Source organism: Osmia bicornis, chromosome 2 (assembly GCF_907164935.1).
Source record: "Osmia bicornis bicornis chromosome 2, iOsmBic2.1, whole genome shotgun sequence".
Taxonomy (NCBI): Eukaryota; Metazoa; Arthropoda; class Insecta; order Hymenoptera; family Megachilidae; genus Osmia; species Osmia bicornis.
In genome coordinates this window covers 1,866,324-1,879,751 of record NC_060217.1, presented here as the reverse complement: position 1 = coordinate 1,879,751, position 13,428 = coordinate 1,866,324, and the positions used below count along the sequence as shown (strand labels likewise).

Below are 13,428 nucleotides of genomic sequence, written 5' to 3'. Positions count from 1 at the left end.
AAATTATCTAATATAAGGAACTGCTAAACCATTTTTTAAATTTTAATATATAAAACTATTAATTAAGTTTAAAATATACATAATTCAAATTACAATTTATTATAAAAGTATCAATCTTTGTATTTCTTCTTTAAAAGCTGACATTTATTTTATAATCGATGATTAATTATTGTTGTTGAAACATTTTTCATTGAAGAGTTATCATTTTTTTAGATTGACCAGCTGTAAAAAAAATGAGAGTGCTCAGTCTTTTTTTCTTCTTTATTAACTGATTTAGTATTTTAATGAAATTTATATTAATTATTCCTTCTGATTATTATCTTGTCAACACATCAATAGTGTTAGTCATACTGGATTTTGACCTTGTTACAATGGAATAACAGACCAAGGAATTCTTTTTTTTTTTTTCAAATCAAGCGTTCGTACAGCATCATTCTTTTTTTTTCTTAATGTCACAGAACACCCATGTCATCACTGTCGACGTATTCTTTCATGGTATGACGATTAAAAGCTGACAGCCGGAGCTCGAATATCTCTATGTGTTGTTCATTTTAAAGATAAAAAAATTGGAACATGCCCTTTAATATACTTGTCGTGTGTCTAATTCGCGTGAAATCTTTTTCTAATTTTCGCATGATGTTTCAATGAATCTATTAAAAGCTCGTGTTCCGGTTTGATTAAAAAAGAGGAGTATTAATCTTCATTCTATTTCTTTTTAAATTCGAGAATAGAAATTAAGGTTCACAGAGAATCAGTTACTTAATGATCACTAAATAATCACGTAAATTAAGTAACATTAAAAGTCGAATTCTTTTCCTTTTCCTAGGCTCTAGAGTCTAGACAAACAATACAATTTTTTAATCACGTTGGAGGAATTGTTATTTTAAGTGTAATGAAATTGGTAAATATTAACGCTAATAACTCCCTATTTATCATAAAATTTAATCATAAGTCGGTATTGGTTTGGAATAATTAGATGCAATATTACATTTTCAGCTAAAATAATTTCCTTCGATTATCGCAATATTTTATATTCATTGTAACTGTGTGATGATTAAATGTTGATTGGGAGCTAAATTAATTAATAACTTCGTTTAACTCGTTGTTTCTTGTACTAATTTTTTCATTTCATTGAGTTGAAAAGTTAAGTAAATAAATCATGGAGCTTATTCGAAGATTTATTTTGGATCGGTTCTACTAATTATTAATTTTTAGAAATACTCTTTTCTTCTTTTTTGTATTTAATCAAAGATCCTTTTTTACAATCCTCATATATTTACTATCTATTACAAAATGGCAATAAGAAAATATAATTTTAATAAGGTGATTAAAATATAATTTTGAATAAGGTGATTCCATGATTTCGGTCGACAGTGTGTCTAATGTTAAGTTTAATCTAGGTTTAACTAATAAATATGTGTTTCTCCTATATCTATTTGAGCTCGCACCAGCTATCTGTTTACTAATTATCAGCAATTCACGCGACAACATCGTCGACCTGTTCTCGAACCAGAGCGAAAGTCAATGTTTCGCACACGCATCGTGGCACCAATATAAATTTTTTTTTTTTTACACTGGCACGACGGTATTCTGTAACGTAAAAATGAAATATTTATTAAATTGCATCAGTCCACTTTAATAATTTATACAAACCACTTTTTATCATATAAATCAGTGACCACTTTATAGCAACGCACAGTATTTTTTTTTTTGCTGTTTTCAACTTGAGAAATTACAGTAAATCATTGGCTTTTTTTGTTTCTTTTGAAATACTAACGACATGATAGAGGGTATCATTTTCCCTCTTTTTCCAGCAAGACGATTGGAACATGATTGCAAGTGATGCTTTCCAACTAATGAACTACATTATTTCATTCTTCTGTTTCCAGACGTTACCAGGGAATGTTAACACGGTGTAAGAAGAAGAAGAGGAAGAAGAAGGCATTCAGGAAAATTTATTTCAACGCGGAACTGGTGAACCAGTACTACTAGTGAGTAGATCGTTGCAAAAAAGTCTTTCATTAATGCTTAAGTGATCATGCGTTAAACGAATATAAAAATCGAAATAATTAGAAATTATTTTCGAAAATCGATAAATGATTAATCTTTTTTCTTTTTAAAATAGAATATTGAAAAACTGAAGGTAATACGTTGACTGCAATGTTGGTCACATGTGACTGCAGCCTCAAATTTTATGTAATTGAATTACTAGCAAAATAGAAGAAAAAATAAACCTTGAATACCATTAACCAAATTGAAACTTTAAATTTGAAAATTAATCGATCTTATGCTTAATAACTATGTAGTATTTTAATAATGTTTGACTACATATGTTTATTTTTAGTTGGGCAGTCGACGTGTTAATATAGTTTTTGAATTAACTAATTTTCAACTTAACTGTACTCGCGATCATATCAGGCTTCCTCAGGAAAAATGATAATTTCTCGAGTTCTCGCCCTTCCTCATAGACATAGGTGTGTGTGTATATAGTAATCTGGCCCTATTATTTACGCGGAAAAATTTGAATTGACATTTATTTATTGTTCATATTTCTCGGTTATATACTAACATTTATAATATTTGATAATAAAAAAATTATATTTTAGTTCTAAATTACATTTAATGTTAATATCATAAAAACTAAGATTTTGAAAACTCCTGCTTCCATTATATCGTCATTTTCCCTAAGGAAGCCTGATATATGTATAAATTTTTTATATAATTAAAAGATTAGTATAAATACGATATGTATACGATAATTGGTTGTTATATCATTTTACACATAAAGAAAGAAGTGGTCGATGCTTCTTTGATGCTTCACTGATCGTAAAATATTAATATCTGTCTGATATTACTTCAAATAACAAACGAGTGTTTATAATTTTGTAAAGGTATCAAATAGGTATGAATATTTTCGTAGAAGTATCAAATAAGATAACGATTGCATCTGTTTGAGGAAATCAGAACTGTTACTGCGTTTTTGTATTTGAAAATTATATTAGATAACAAATGCCGATGGTTCGTCGTAATCATTACGAAACGTTCGTAATTAGCTTTCTCTGTGATCTTTAATTAATGAGAACGCGCGTCGTTGATGTGTATATTACGGGAAACGATCAATGAAATAACTTGGCCTACTTTTAAATCTACGATTAAATGAAACTGCAACGCTTTTCTTACGTAAAACCGTCTTTCTGTTCGTAGAATTAGATAAACTCGCGTTCATGTATTGCTTCTACGCGACAACATAATCTTTGATTGCTCTATACTCTATTTGTATGAACGGTTAACGCGTAACATTTCATTGCTGAATTGGCAAATCGAACAATGTATTTCTAATTAAATAAATTAAGTTCACAAATTACAGGTTTTCGATAGAACATTAAAAAAAAGGTTATTAATGAACGATTGAGAAGTTCTGTTTTCAAAGGCTTAATTAGATAGTGGTGACGTTAAGTTCTTTCTAATTTGACCTATTATTATTTTTTCATTATTAAAATTGAAATTTTGAAATGAATAGAAATTTGTAATCAATGTAATATCGGTGTTTGAGAAATAATTAACAATATCTTTAGAAAGTTTTATTCGCAATGTTATTAACGTATATGTATAATTATGATTAAATTTTTGCAATAGTTTACCTTTTAGAAATGTAAGTGTTGATCTTATTTAAAAGTATTTTCAGTATTTATCACAAGCTATTCATTTTGACAAATATATGACAAAAGATAAATCGTCCTTCTTCTCTTCTTTTGTCTAAACGTTACTAACTAATTGGCCGAAGATAAACAAGAAACCGAGGCAATAGAGATTCACTGAGTAAGTACTTATAGAAACAAATGTTAAGCTTTTGTTATAGGTTAGAAAAATTATTCTCTTGCACTCCATGACTTATACAGGTTCGAAGAGGTGATAAATATTCGTTTTTGGACACGGTAAATGTGATTATGGTAATCAGAAGCTGAAGTTTCGCAAACTATTCGCGGAACTTATCTTTGAACAGTAATGATTTAATCCGTATTCACGGTGAATCGGATTTCTGTTAGTCCTAATTTTTTACAAACAGCACTTCAGACTATATTAAAGAAATATTATTCCAATCATACATTTTTTAAGGTTATCGTTCAAACAGATTTTCATTTAAAGAATTTTCTTTTTTCTCCACAAAACATTTAATAAATTATTGCAATTTTAAAACAAAGCAGCATAAGCCATATGTTTCTTCTTTGCAGGCAATGTTGTTTAAAGTTCAAAACTTAAAATTCTTTTTTCACATAATAAATCGGCCAAATTGAAACTTTTTGTACTTACATTAGATTATTTTGACTGATATACATGTATATACGTATACTCGCGCGCGCGCGTGTGTGTATATATATATAAAAATTGGAATTCTATTTTATTGCATTGCTGGTTTGAAGAGAAAAGCATTTCTTTTTAAAAGCACAAATGCTGTCTTTTAGATCTTAACCCCTTCCCGTACTTTAACGAGTCTGACTCGTGATGAAGATTTTGGCCCAAACATGAATACCTATCACGAGTCTGACTCGTGAACAGATAGTCGGTCGAAACATGAATATCACGAGTCAAACTCGCGAACAGACTCGTGAGCTCAACAGTAGTAACGCGTAAAAATGCCTATATATTAGATATCAAAGGTCTTTGCATTTCGGCACGTATTGCGACTGTTCTCGAGCGTCTTGTTTGTTTAGCGCGCGTTGACGACTACCGCTTGGGCACAGTATAGGAAAGAACAGTAGGATCACTCTGCCAAAAAGCGTACCGATAATTGTCGCTCGCGCATGACCGAACCGCACAACCAACAATATGGCGGCTGTGAATATATATGATAATAGTTTCTTGCATTTTAACCTCTGTTACTTCTAAAACATTCCTGTTGCGATAAAATTCAGTAAATTTTATACACAGATATAAAATATGAATGAAAGTGGTGCATACCGTTGTTCCTTCAAAGGGTGCCAAAGTGCAAGCAGTGACAGGAGTAACAGGCGTTTTGGGACACCCTATATTTTATATCTGTCAAATGATATTTATCCAACGTTTCTTGTATGTACATTTTAGATATAGACATTATTATTATTATCATCATTGTTTTATCAAAATATTACCACTTTATAGGTTGTTTATTAATTTCTAAGATATGTTGTATATAATTGTATATAATTTATTAGGACTTTATTAATTGAATAATTGTATTGTACAGAGATTTCAATAAAATGTGTATTTTAATTAAATGTAGATATTTAATAGTCTTTTTATGGTATTCTATTACGAAATCTCTTTTTGATTGTACCGAGTGCTTTTCAAATTAGAGCCCGCGCACAACCAGCAATATGGCGATCTATTGGTCATAAGATCAAAGGTGCCGACACGGAGTGAGCCTACTGTTCTTTCCTATACTGTGGCTTGGGCCCGAGTTTCGTCGAGCTAAATAGCACGGGAAGGGATTAATGATGCGATAGTTGCAGAAATATTGAAATGTAACTTGCGTTAATCTGCCTTATAATCACAGATATGCCGACATAATACCTACAACATGTATTTGATCGATTTAGCCATAGGTGAGTCTACGAGTAGTAATTTCTATCAACGATCAGCTGGCTTGTCCGCTAATGTTTTGCCGTGACGAAGAAATTTCCGCGTTCCAAACGAGCATGAAATCCGTCTTGGTTGGGTGTTGTTGACGCGAACTTGAATAATCTTGTTACAGTAGCCCGACTGGCAGCCAGTGTCAAGCCTTTTTTCTCCGGGCGCACGCACGTGCATTGACATGTACCATCTGGTCGCTGGATGTCGCCGTATAGCAATTGAACGTAATGATATTCTGGTACCATCCGAGTTACATCCTTCTTTTTCCCTCCGTTGCACTCTCAACGTGTATCGTTCTCTTTTTCTTTTCACCATCGAGCTTTCCCTTCCCACTTTAGCGGCTGTTAGCCGGCGTTGGCCATTGACCGACCTTCGCAGTTGAACTGTGCCGCGAGATGATAGGAGTTGCTCCTTTCTCTTGATTCTCTTTCTTGCTCGATCGTGTGTTAACAGTCCCATTTCATCTCTTGCTTGGTTACGCGTTAAACGCGCTTCTGTAAGTATGTAAGTACAATACCCCGATACACCATTATGAATACCCCTATTTTGAACATTTGCCGATTTCACAGCAAAATATTTCGGTTATTACGAGTTCGGTAAGTTCCATACCGAACAGCTTTGATTGATTCCCATTTCGGATAATCATTATAGACAAGGCATATTTTTTTTTTGTTATTGACAGAAATGATCACATCCTAAGTTAGCCTAAGGATAGAGCCTTAAAGTGTAGGCATCTCAGGATATTAGTAATCGATACAAATGTATTTGGAATTTATTACCTGCTAATGTGAGGACCCTACTATTATGTCAACGTGTGCCGTTCAGAAAGAATCTAAGGTAAGGCCATGTGTACGGAGCAGAGTACCTCTCATCTCTTCGCAATAAAGAGTAAGCTATAGCTTCTGAGAAGGCTATTAAAAATTGTTAGAAAGATACCGGAAAAAGTGATAGTCTAATGAGGCTACGTCTGAAAAATAGGGTGGCTGTGCAAAGATTTCTCAATTTAAGAAAAGTTGCTCTGGAAAATATATCCCTTTTGTCCTGTGTTATACGGTATATCGTTCTATCTGGGATGAGTATGTTTTTTATTTCCAAGGTTCTTACGGAACCGACAGCTCGTTTTAATAGGATTTCTAGGTCGGCACACCGAGGTGTTTAAATAACACGCGTTTCCTTGTGTTCGATTTGACAGATACCCTCAGAGGAATTTAGTAGCCGCCTTTGGTGTACACCACCACGGACAGTTTGATAGATCTGTTGCTTAAATGGCTCCTGACTTTGATTGGCGTAAAAAGGAGCTAGGAACGGAATTACCTGCGGTTTTTTTTTGGAAAGGCTGTTTGAAATAATTAGAGGATTAGCTAGTTAAATGACTTCATCTGTTAGTTAGGTGCTCGAAATATTGAGAATAGTTTATTAAAGAATAATTGGTTCGAATGTGCAAAATAGCTTCCTTAATAGTATTTAATAGCATACTAAAATAGAATATAGTTAGGTCTATCTACTTTGTTAGATTAATTATATTTTCCTATGATAGATATAATATAGGTAATAGATATTGTTATTATGTATTCGTAAATTTTCACGAACTTTTACAAAGAAATACTAATGGCTTTTAAATAAACATAAAATTTACTTTTTGTTTAATATTTGCTGGATTACAGCAAACAAATAAAAAAATAGGTAGTGTATTGTGACAAATATAAAAGACATAGTTGTTAATTTAAGGTTTCATTAGTTTTTATTATTAAAAGGTATAAAGTAAACATAGGCGAATATGGCAAAGTATGAATCTTTCTTTAGGTACGAGTATGAAATAAATAAATATGATAATTTTATTGTGTTTATGAAAATTGTTATTTTAATATATTACAAATTTAAATTAATTGCATTAATTATTTTATTATTCCATACTGTATTATACACCTCTACAGTCGTCTAACGGTTTTTTATGGCCATTATCGGAATTGAAAAATTTCTATCAAAGCCATTTTCATTTCCAAAGTTGGCGGATAATTTGTACTTTTAACGCTAAAGTTATCTCTCGTTGGGACACATCAGTTTATAATCGTATTCATAGACTTTGCACATTGACATCCGGATTTTATGAACTTGTTAGACATAAACACAGCTTCTTTATAAACTATCTGACGGACTATCGTGGCCAGGTCAATTTTATTACTTTAAATGCTTGTCAAACCAGAATTATGACATTACACGTTAACGTGTGCAGAAAAAGGAAGTTCGCGGAAGCTAATTAGCGCTTCTAGCGAAGCTCACGAGTGACAAGTTCCTGTTCGGGTCAAGCTGAAGTATCGTAGCACCCGTTATGGAAGTTTCAACGGGAATGTGCTTATTATTTATACAAAAGCGGTTCAGTTTGAATAAAAAGGGATGCCTTCAAGGCACTGGAATGTTAAGTGATGGCAATTGGCAGGAGGTATTATCCTAGCGTCCGTTCTACTTGAAATACGTTACCAATCATTAGAATTTATGAGGTACACATATGTATATATTTCTTACTTTTAAGCTGGACATTTTGACAACCATATATTTCCACGAATCCTTCATCTTTTGCAATTATAAGTTGCTTTTTATAACTACCAGTAGATTATTAATAGAATTAGTAATTTAATTTGTAATATACTTGAGAGTTCCTATTTATGAAAAAGCATAGCCTTTTTATTATTCTCTTTCAAAAATTAAAGTTTTTATAAAGTTCTGTGGTTTAATTATAAATAATTTTGCTAAATATTTGAAAGTTTATCCATACAATAAAGACCTAACTATTATAAAAATAATAGACTCAATTTATTGAAAATAAAATTACAAATTGGCAAGATATTCACTGATTTCAGGATAGTAGTTAGCGATAAATTTCACACTGTATAATATCTCTTAGATTCTAATGCTTACATAACGCTTTGTTAGTCGTACATTTCATAAGATCTACGATTTTTATAATTTTACATTCTTTTTCTTATCTAGAATAAAACTAATGGTAACATTTCTCAACTTGTGTACTGAAATTAGCACTTATTGAACCATACTGCGAATATGATAGAAAAAATGTAAATGAAGTAAAGAAGAATAATGTAAAATTCTGCATACTGAAATGACGAATAGATAAAGTCATCTGTCAAAATGCTACTGACATACATATTTTGGAGCATGAAATCGATACATCTGTTCGTTTTTGTTTTTAAATTAAACGTGACCGGTTTGTTAGCGATCGATGGTAGCTCGTTAATCGTCGGCATGGTAGCACATTTTTACAGCAAGTAAGTACATGCCTTCGGTAATGGCGTTTCTTTTCGTTCGATGATTTGCCCCATTCCTGTGACGCGATCGTCTCTATCGTACCGGCTTTTACCGAACACCAGCAGACACTGTCCCATTTGCAATCACGTGCACGTTGCACCACGATGTCGACATTCTGTCTCATGCGCCGCTGGTGTAATTGCTTCGCCAGACAGCGAGGATCTTACAGCGCGTCACGCCAACAAATTATCATAATTCGCTCGATATGACACTGAAGATACCTACTACGGTTTGCGGTATTCCGTTGAATGGAAGTACGATTCAATGATCGCGATACTTACTACGATTTTTCAATTTACCTTTGACAATATTTCTAACCCCTTTCAAAGAAAATTGTATCTGTTGTTGCATATCAAACGGTAGATTTCGAAATATGGAAATTCTGACAGGATTTGGCATATCGCGCTTATAGTGGCACATCATTTTGAAGCCTAAGGTTCGATGGCAATGGCTACCTAATAGGGATGTGCGGGTATCCGATATTACGGCTCGGGCGGGTGTCCGATATATGTGTGCAGTCGGGTAGCCCGACTATTTCGGGTCAGGTTGGATAAAGTCGGGCAGATTTGGACGAGCTCCAAATTATCTTATTATTAAACGATCTTATTTCAAAAGTCCATATAAAACAGATTTTGCACATGCTTATTGCAAGTATTAACAAGTACTTAGATACATAAGAGTTGGATCGCGGACCGCGGCCCGCGGGAGCTCGTCCGAATCTGTCCGACTTTATCCGACCTGACTCGAAACAGTTGGGTTACCTGACTGCACCTATGTATCGGACACTCGCCCGAGTCCGCCCGATGTTTTCCGAACCGACCCGAATAGTCGGGAACCCGACATATGTATTAGTTGGGTCGCACATCACTACTACATAAGCATTCTATCAAGATTATTAATGTAAAATTGTTGACTGCCAGTTACAGTCATGTACCTTGAAATACATAAGGTCTAATATAATTTAATGATATAAAAGTATCACGATATAGCACATACGAAACATCAATTTGAAGCTTAAAGTTTGCTGAATATTACCATATAAACGTTTTATTAACATTCCTAATATAAAGTCAGTAATTATTGAAATTGGATATATTATAATCATTTCTTCCACCGAAAAATCACTCAACTTGTATTAAAAATACAAAGACATAAAATTCATTAGTTATTTTCACTTAAGTTTAAATTTCAAATTGATATACCATAAGTGCTATTTTGTGTTACTTTTATGTCATCAAATCGTGCCAAACTTTATATGTTTCGAAATCAGTCATCGTTTACTGTAATAGTAACTAGCAACCACTTATTTCGTATTAAAAATGTTAACAAAAGTGTAAATTTATGTAATCATTTTCATTAAAGTTTAAACTTTAAGTTAAAAGGGTACGAGTGTTATTTTGCGATTCTTTTATGCGATCAAATCATATTAGACTGCTTTTTGAAATTCGCTATTTGATATTCAACAGTCTAACACACTGAAACTCGGTATTTAGACAAAAAAATTGTATGATAAATTATGATTGAGAATAATTGCGGTAACGATGAGAATAACGATATTTGATCATAAATGATGGCATGGCATATTAATGAGTTAACGAGAAATCTGATTACGGTTATCACTGTTTCTTCTTGAACGCGAATTAATGTTTGTTACTTTTTCTTGTTTTTTAGCGAACAAATTGTAGACAGGACATTCAAGGCGCTTATTAGTGAATTTATAAAGATTAAGTGAGTTTGTTTAATAGGTTTATTTTCAATGATTTGTCTGATTTGAGGTATTACGTTGGATGATGATTTCCTGAAGTTCATTCGAAGTTAATATGATTAGTGAGTTAAAGAAGTGATATTATACATATTAAGAAGTTAACGAGAGGCACGATTAAGGCAATTTTATGTTTCTTCTGCAAATATAAAATAAATAGTAAAACTGCAATTGAAATTTATTACAGTTTAAGTTAGTTACTGGTAAAATTATTCTCTCATTAGTAATTTATTTTTGAATATCTAGTTTAGTAATTACGTTTGTTATATTCATTTTAGATGAATATAACGTCGAAGTTAATATGATTAGTGAGTTAAAGAAGTGATATTATACATATTAAGAAGTTAACGAGAGGCACGATTAAGGCAATTTTATGTTTCTTCTGCAAATATAAAATAAATAGTAAAACTGCAATTGAAATTTATTACAGTTTAAGTTAGTTACTGGTAAAATTATTCTCTCATTAGTAATTTATTTTTGAATATCTAGTTTAGTAATTACGTTTGTTATATTCATTTTAGATGAAACCTCGTAAGGCAAACTGATCAATATTTTTTTCAAATATTAACAATGTGTTGACTGATACATAACATTGCCTTTTCTTCTTTTATAAAGGTACGTATTTAAGGTTCTTTCTTACCTACAAAGAAGGATGCCAAAAAATAGTCATTGTTGGCACTGTCTAGAAATGAAAAATTCATGTAGAACCTTTAAAAATGTTTTCCATGGAACAAAATATCCCTTGATACGAAAAACAAGTTGCTAAAAATGAATTCAAACATGTGAGCATTTTTTTTATTTAAGCTTAAGTTGAACTCTCCGAGGAGAATTATACACCTGTATGTCTATTTGTGAAACGTTACGGTAGAATACAAGAAATTTTATGATAAATGCAATTTTACACTTTTATGTTGCTCTTTTTAAAGAAACTGTGAACCACAAGACATGCTTCGATGTTCGGTTTGTACAGCAAGGATCTAATATTAAGCGATGGAAGTAGACCGAGATTGCTTAACTTTTTCATCAATTCGGCGCGTTGGATATTTAGCAAAGGACACTGCCAAAGCATATGGTTCAGGTCTTGTGTTTCAAAGCCGCAGTTGCATTTGACGTCTTCTACAATATGGATACGCGCCAGGGATGCAGAGAGGTCTGATCTACATCGATTGATCATAACTATAACTATAAACCATGTGTTGACACTGTACCCAAAATAATACCGAAATAATTCTTTTCTTGTTGTCTGTCCTTGCTGCTGAATGAATGCATTCTGAAACCATTTTCAAAATAATTGATTAAAAAAATTAGCTAATAAATTAATTGAAGTTTGAAATCAAGCGTGATCAAAGTACGATAAAATCATTGCTACATGGGTAGAACAATCAATAACGCGCTTACCGTTTTGCATCCGGAGACGAATATTATAAGTTCAATAATTTACAATTAAAGTTATAATATACATATATAATTTGATCGGTTACCAGTAATTTCGGGACCCAAATAGTAACTCGGGACTCGAAATTCAGTGTCGGTTACATTTGATTAAACAAGATAATATGAAAATACTTTCAAGCTGAAAAATGTATGGTAAATCTGGGAAATCATGTTTCCGAATTTAGTTTTGGACCTCGAGTCGAATTCGGCTCCCGAAATGACAGGTATTCGAATAAATGTACTTATGTACTGGATAAATTTTCGGAATTCGACGAAAATTCTCGACTAGATCTCGATCCGATTTCCAGCTGAATTTTCCGGTTTCTGCCCATCCCTACTTAAGTGAGTTCAATCATTATCATATATATATACATGTTTAAATCGATTTTCAACAACTTTTCCATCATTTTTCTCGAGAAAATGATAAGGACATTTTTAAAGGTTCTATATTCTACATGATTGTTATTTCCGGACGATGTCAAAATTGGCCATTTTTTAACATTCTCCTTTGAAGATAAATACCTAAAAGCAATATTTAAACCTTGTTATTTCTTTCTACTTCATATTTTACACAATCGATCACTTTAGTTTATGGAAAATAATAAGAATAAAGGATAATTAAAATAAAAATATCAATAAATAATAGCTTATGTAAAGGAAGAATGCAATGTACTTACGAATTAATGTGATATACAGTTATTTCAATTAATTTCTTTCTTTTTTTTTCTCTGAAAGAACATCATAAACTTTATGTTGAATTTTCCCCGTAAAAGAAACTGCAGTAAGTTCTGTAACTTCTGTATCTAATACGAAGATTACGCATTAAAACACTTCCGTTAAACGGATGGTAACCAATCAATAATATCGACAAGCGGAGAGAATTGAAAAGGAAATGATCAGTTCTCTATCCAGTGCAATTACATTTGTGTGGCGTTGAATTTTGATGCTATTCTTGCGCACCACATCAAGTTCAAACGGGATTGCATATTAAATAATAATATCAAATCTGTCAACCTGACTTTCGATTACTGCGAGTCTACATGCAAAAATGCATAGAATCATTAATTTAACTAGTTTTTCATCGAACAGATAAGAACGGTACAATTTTCCATCGTTTATCATTAGTTACATCGTTTTTTGTTTTGCTCGTCGATTCGATTTATACTCCTATTAATTTTCCGGAATATTTTTCAATGATTAATTGTAAGGTGGCTCTGGATTAAAAGGAAAAAAGAATTGATAGGCGCACATACATACAGGTTGATATCGGGTCCTATCGAGTTTAGTCGTCTGTAGAGAGA

At 32.2% G+C, this 13,428-nt stretch overlaps 2 long non-coding RNA genes across 3 annotated transcripts in view; both read left to right on the top strand.

The window, feature by feature from the left end:
• Positions 1-13,428, top strand: part of LOC123989282 — a 104,898-nt gene that overhangs the window by 33,055 nt on the left and 58,415 nt on the right. Inside the window, exon 2 of the long non-coding RNA XR_006830507.1 lies at positions 1,890-1,991. This is a non-coding gene — a long non-coding RNA (uncharacterized LOC123989282). The remainder of the gene's footprint in view (positions 1-1,889; positions 1,992-13,428) is intronic.
• Positions 7,798-12,839, top strand: LOC114879401. Of its 2 annotated transcripts, none has more exons than XR_006830506.1 (4): positions 7,798-8,108; positions 10,603-10,758; positions 11,309-11,475; positions 11,620-12,839. It is a non-coding gene; the product is annotated as an uncharacterized LOC114879401 (long non-coding RNA). The 2 variants fall into 2 exon arrangements; XR_006830505.1 differs by having other exon boundaries at positions 11,215-11,475.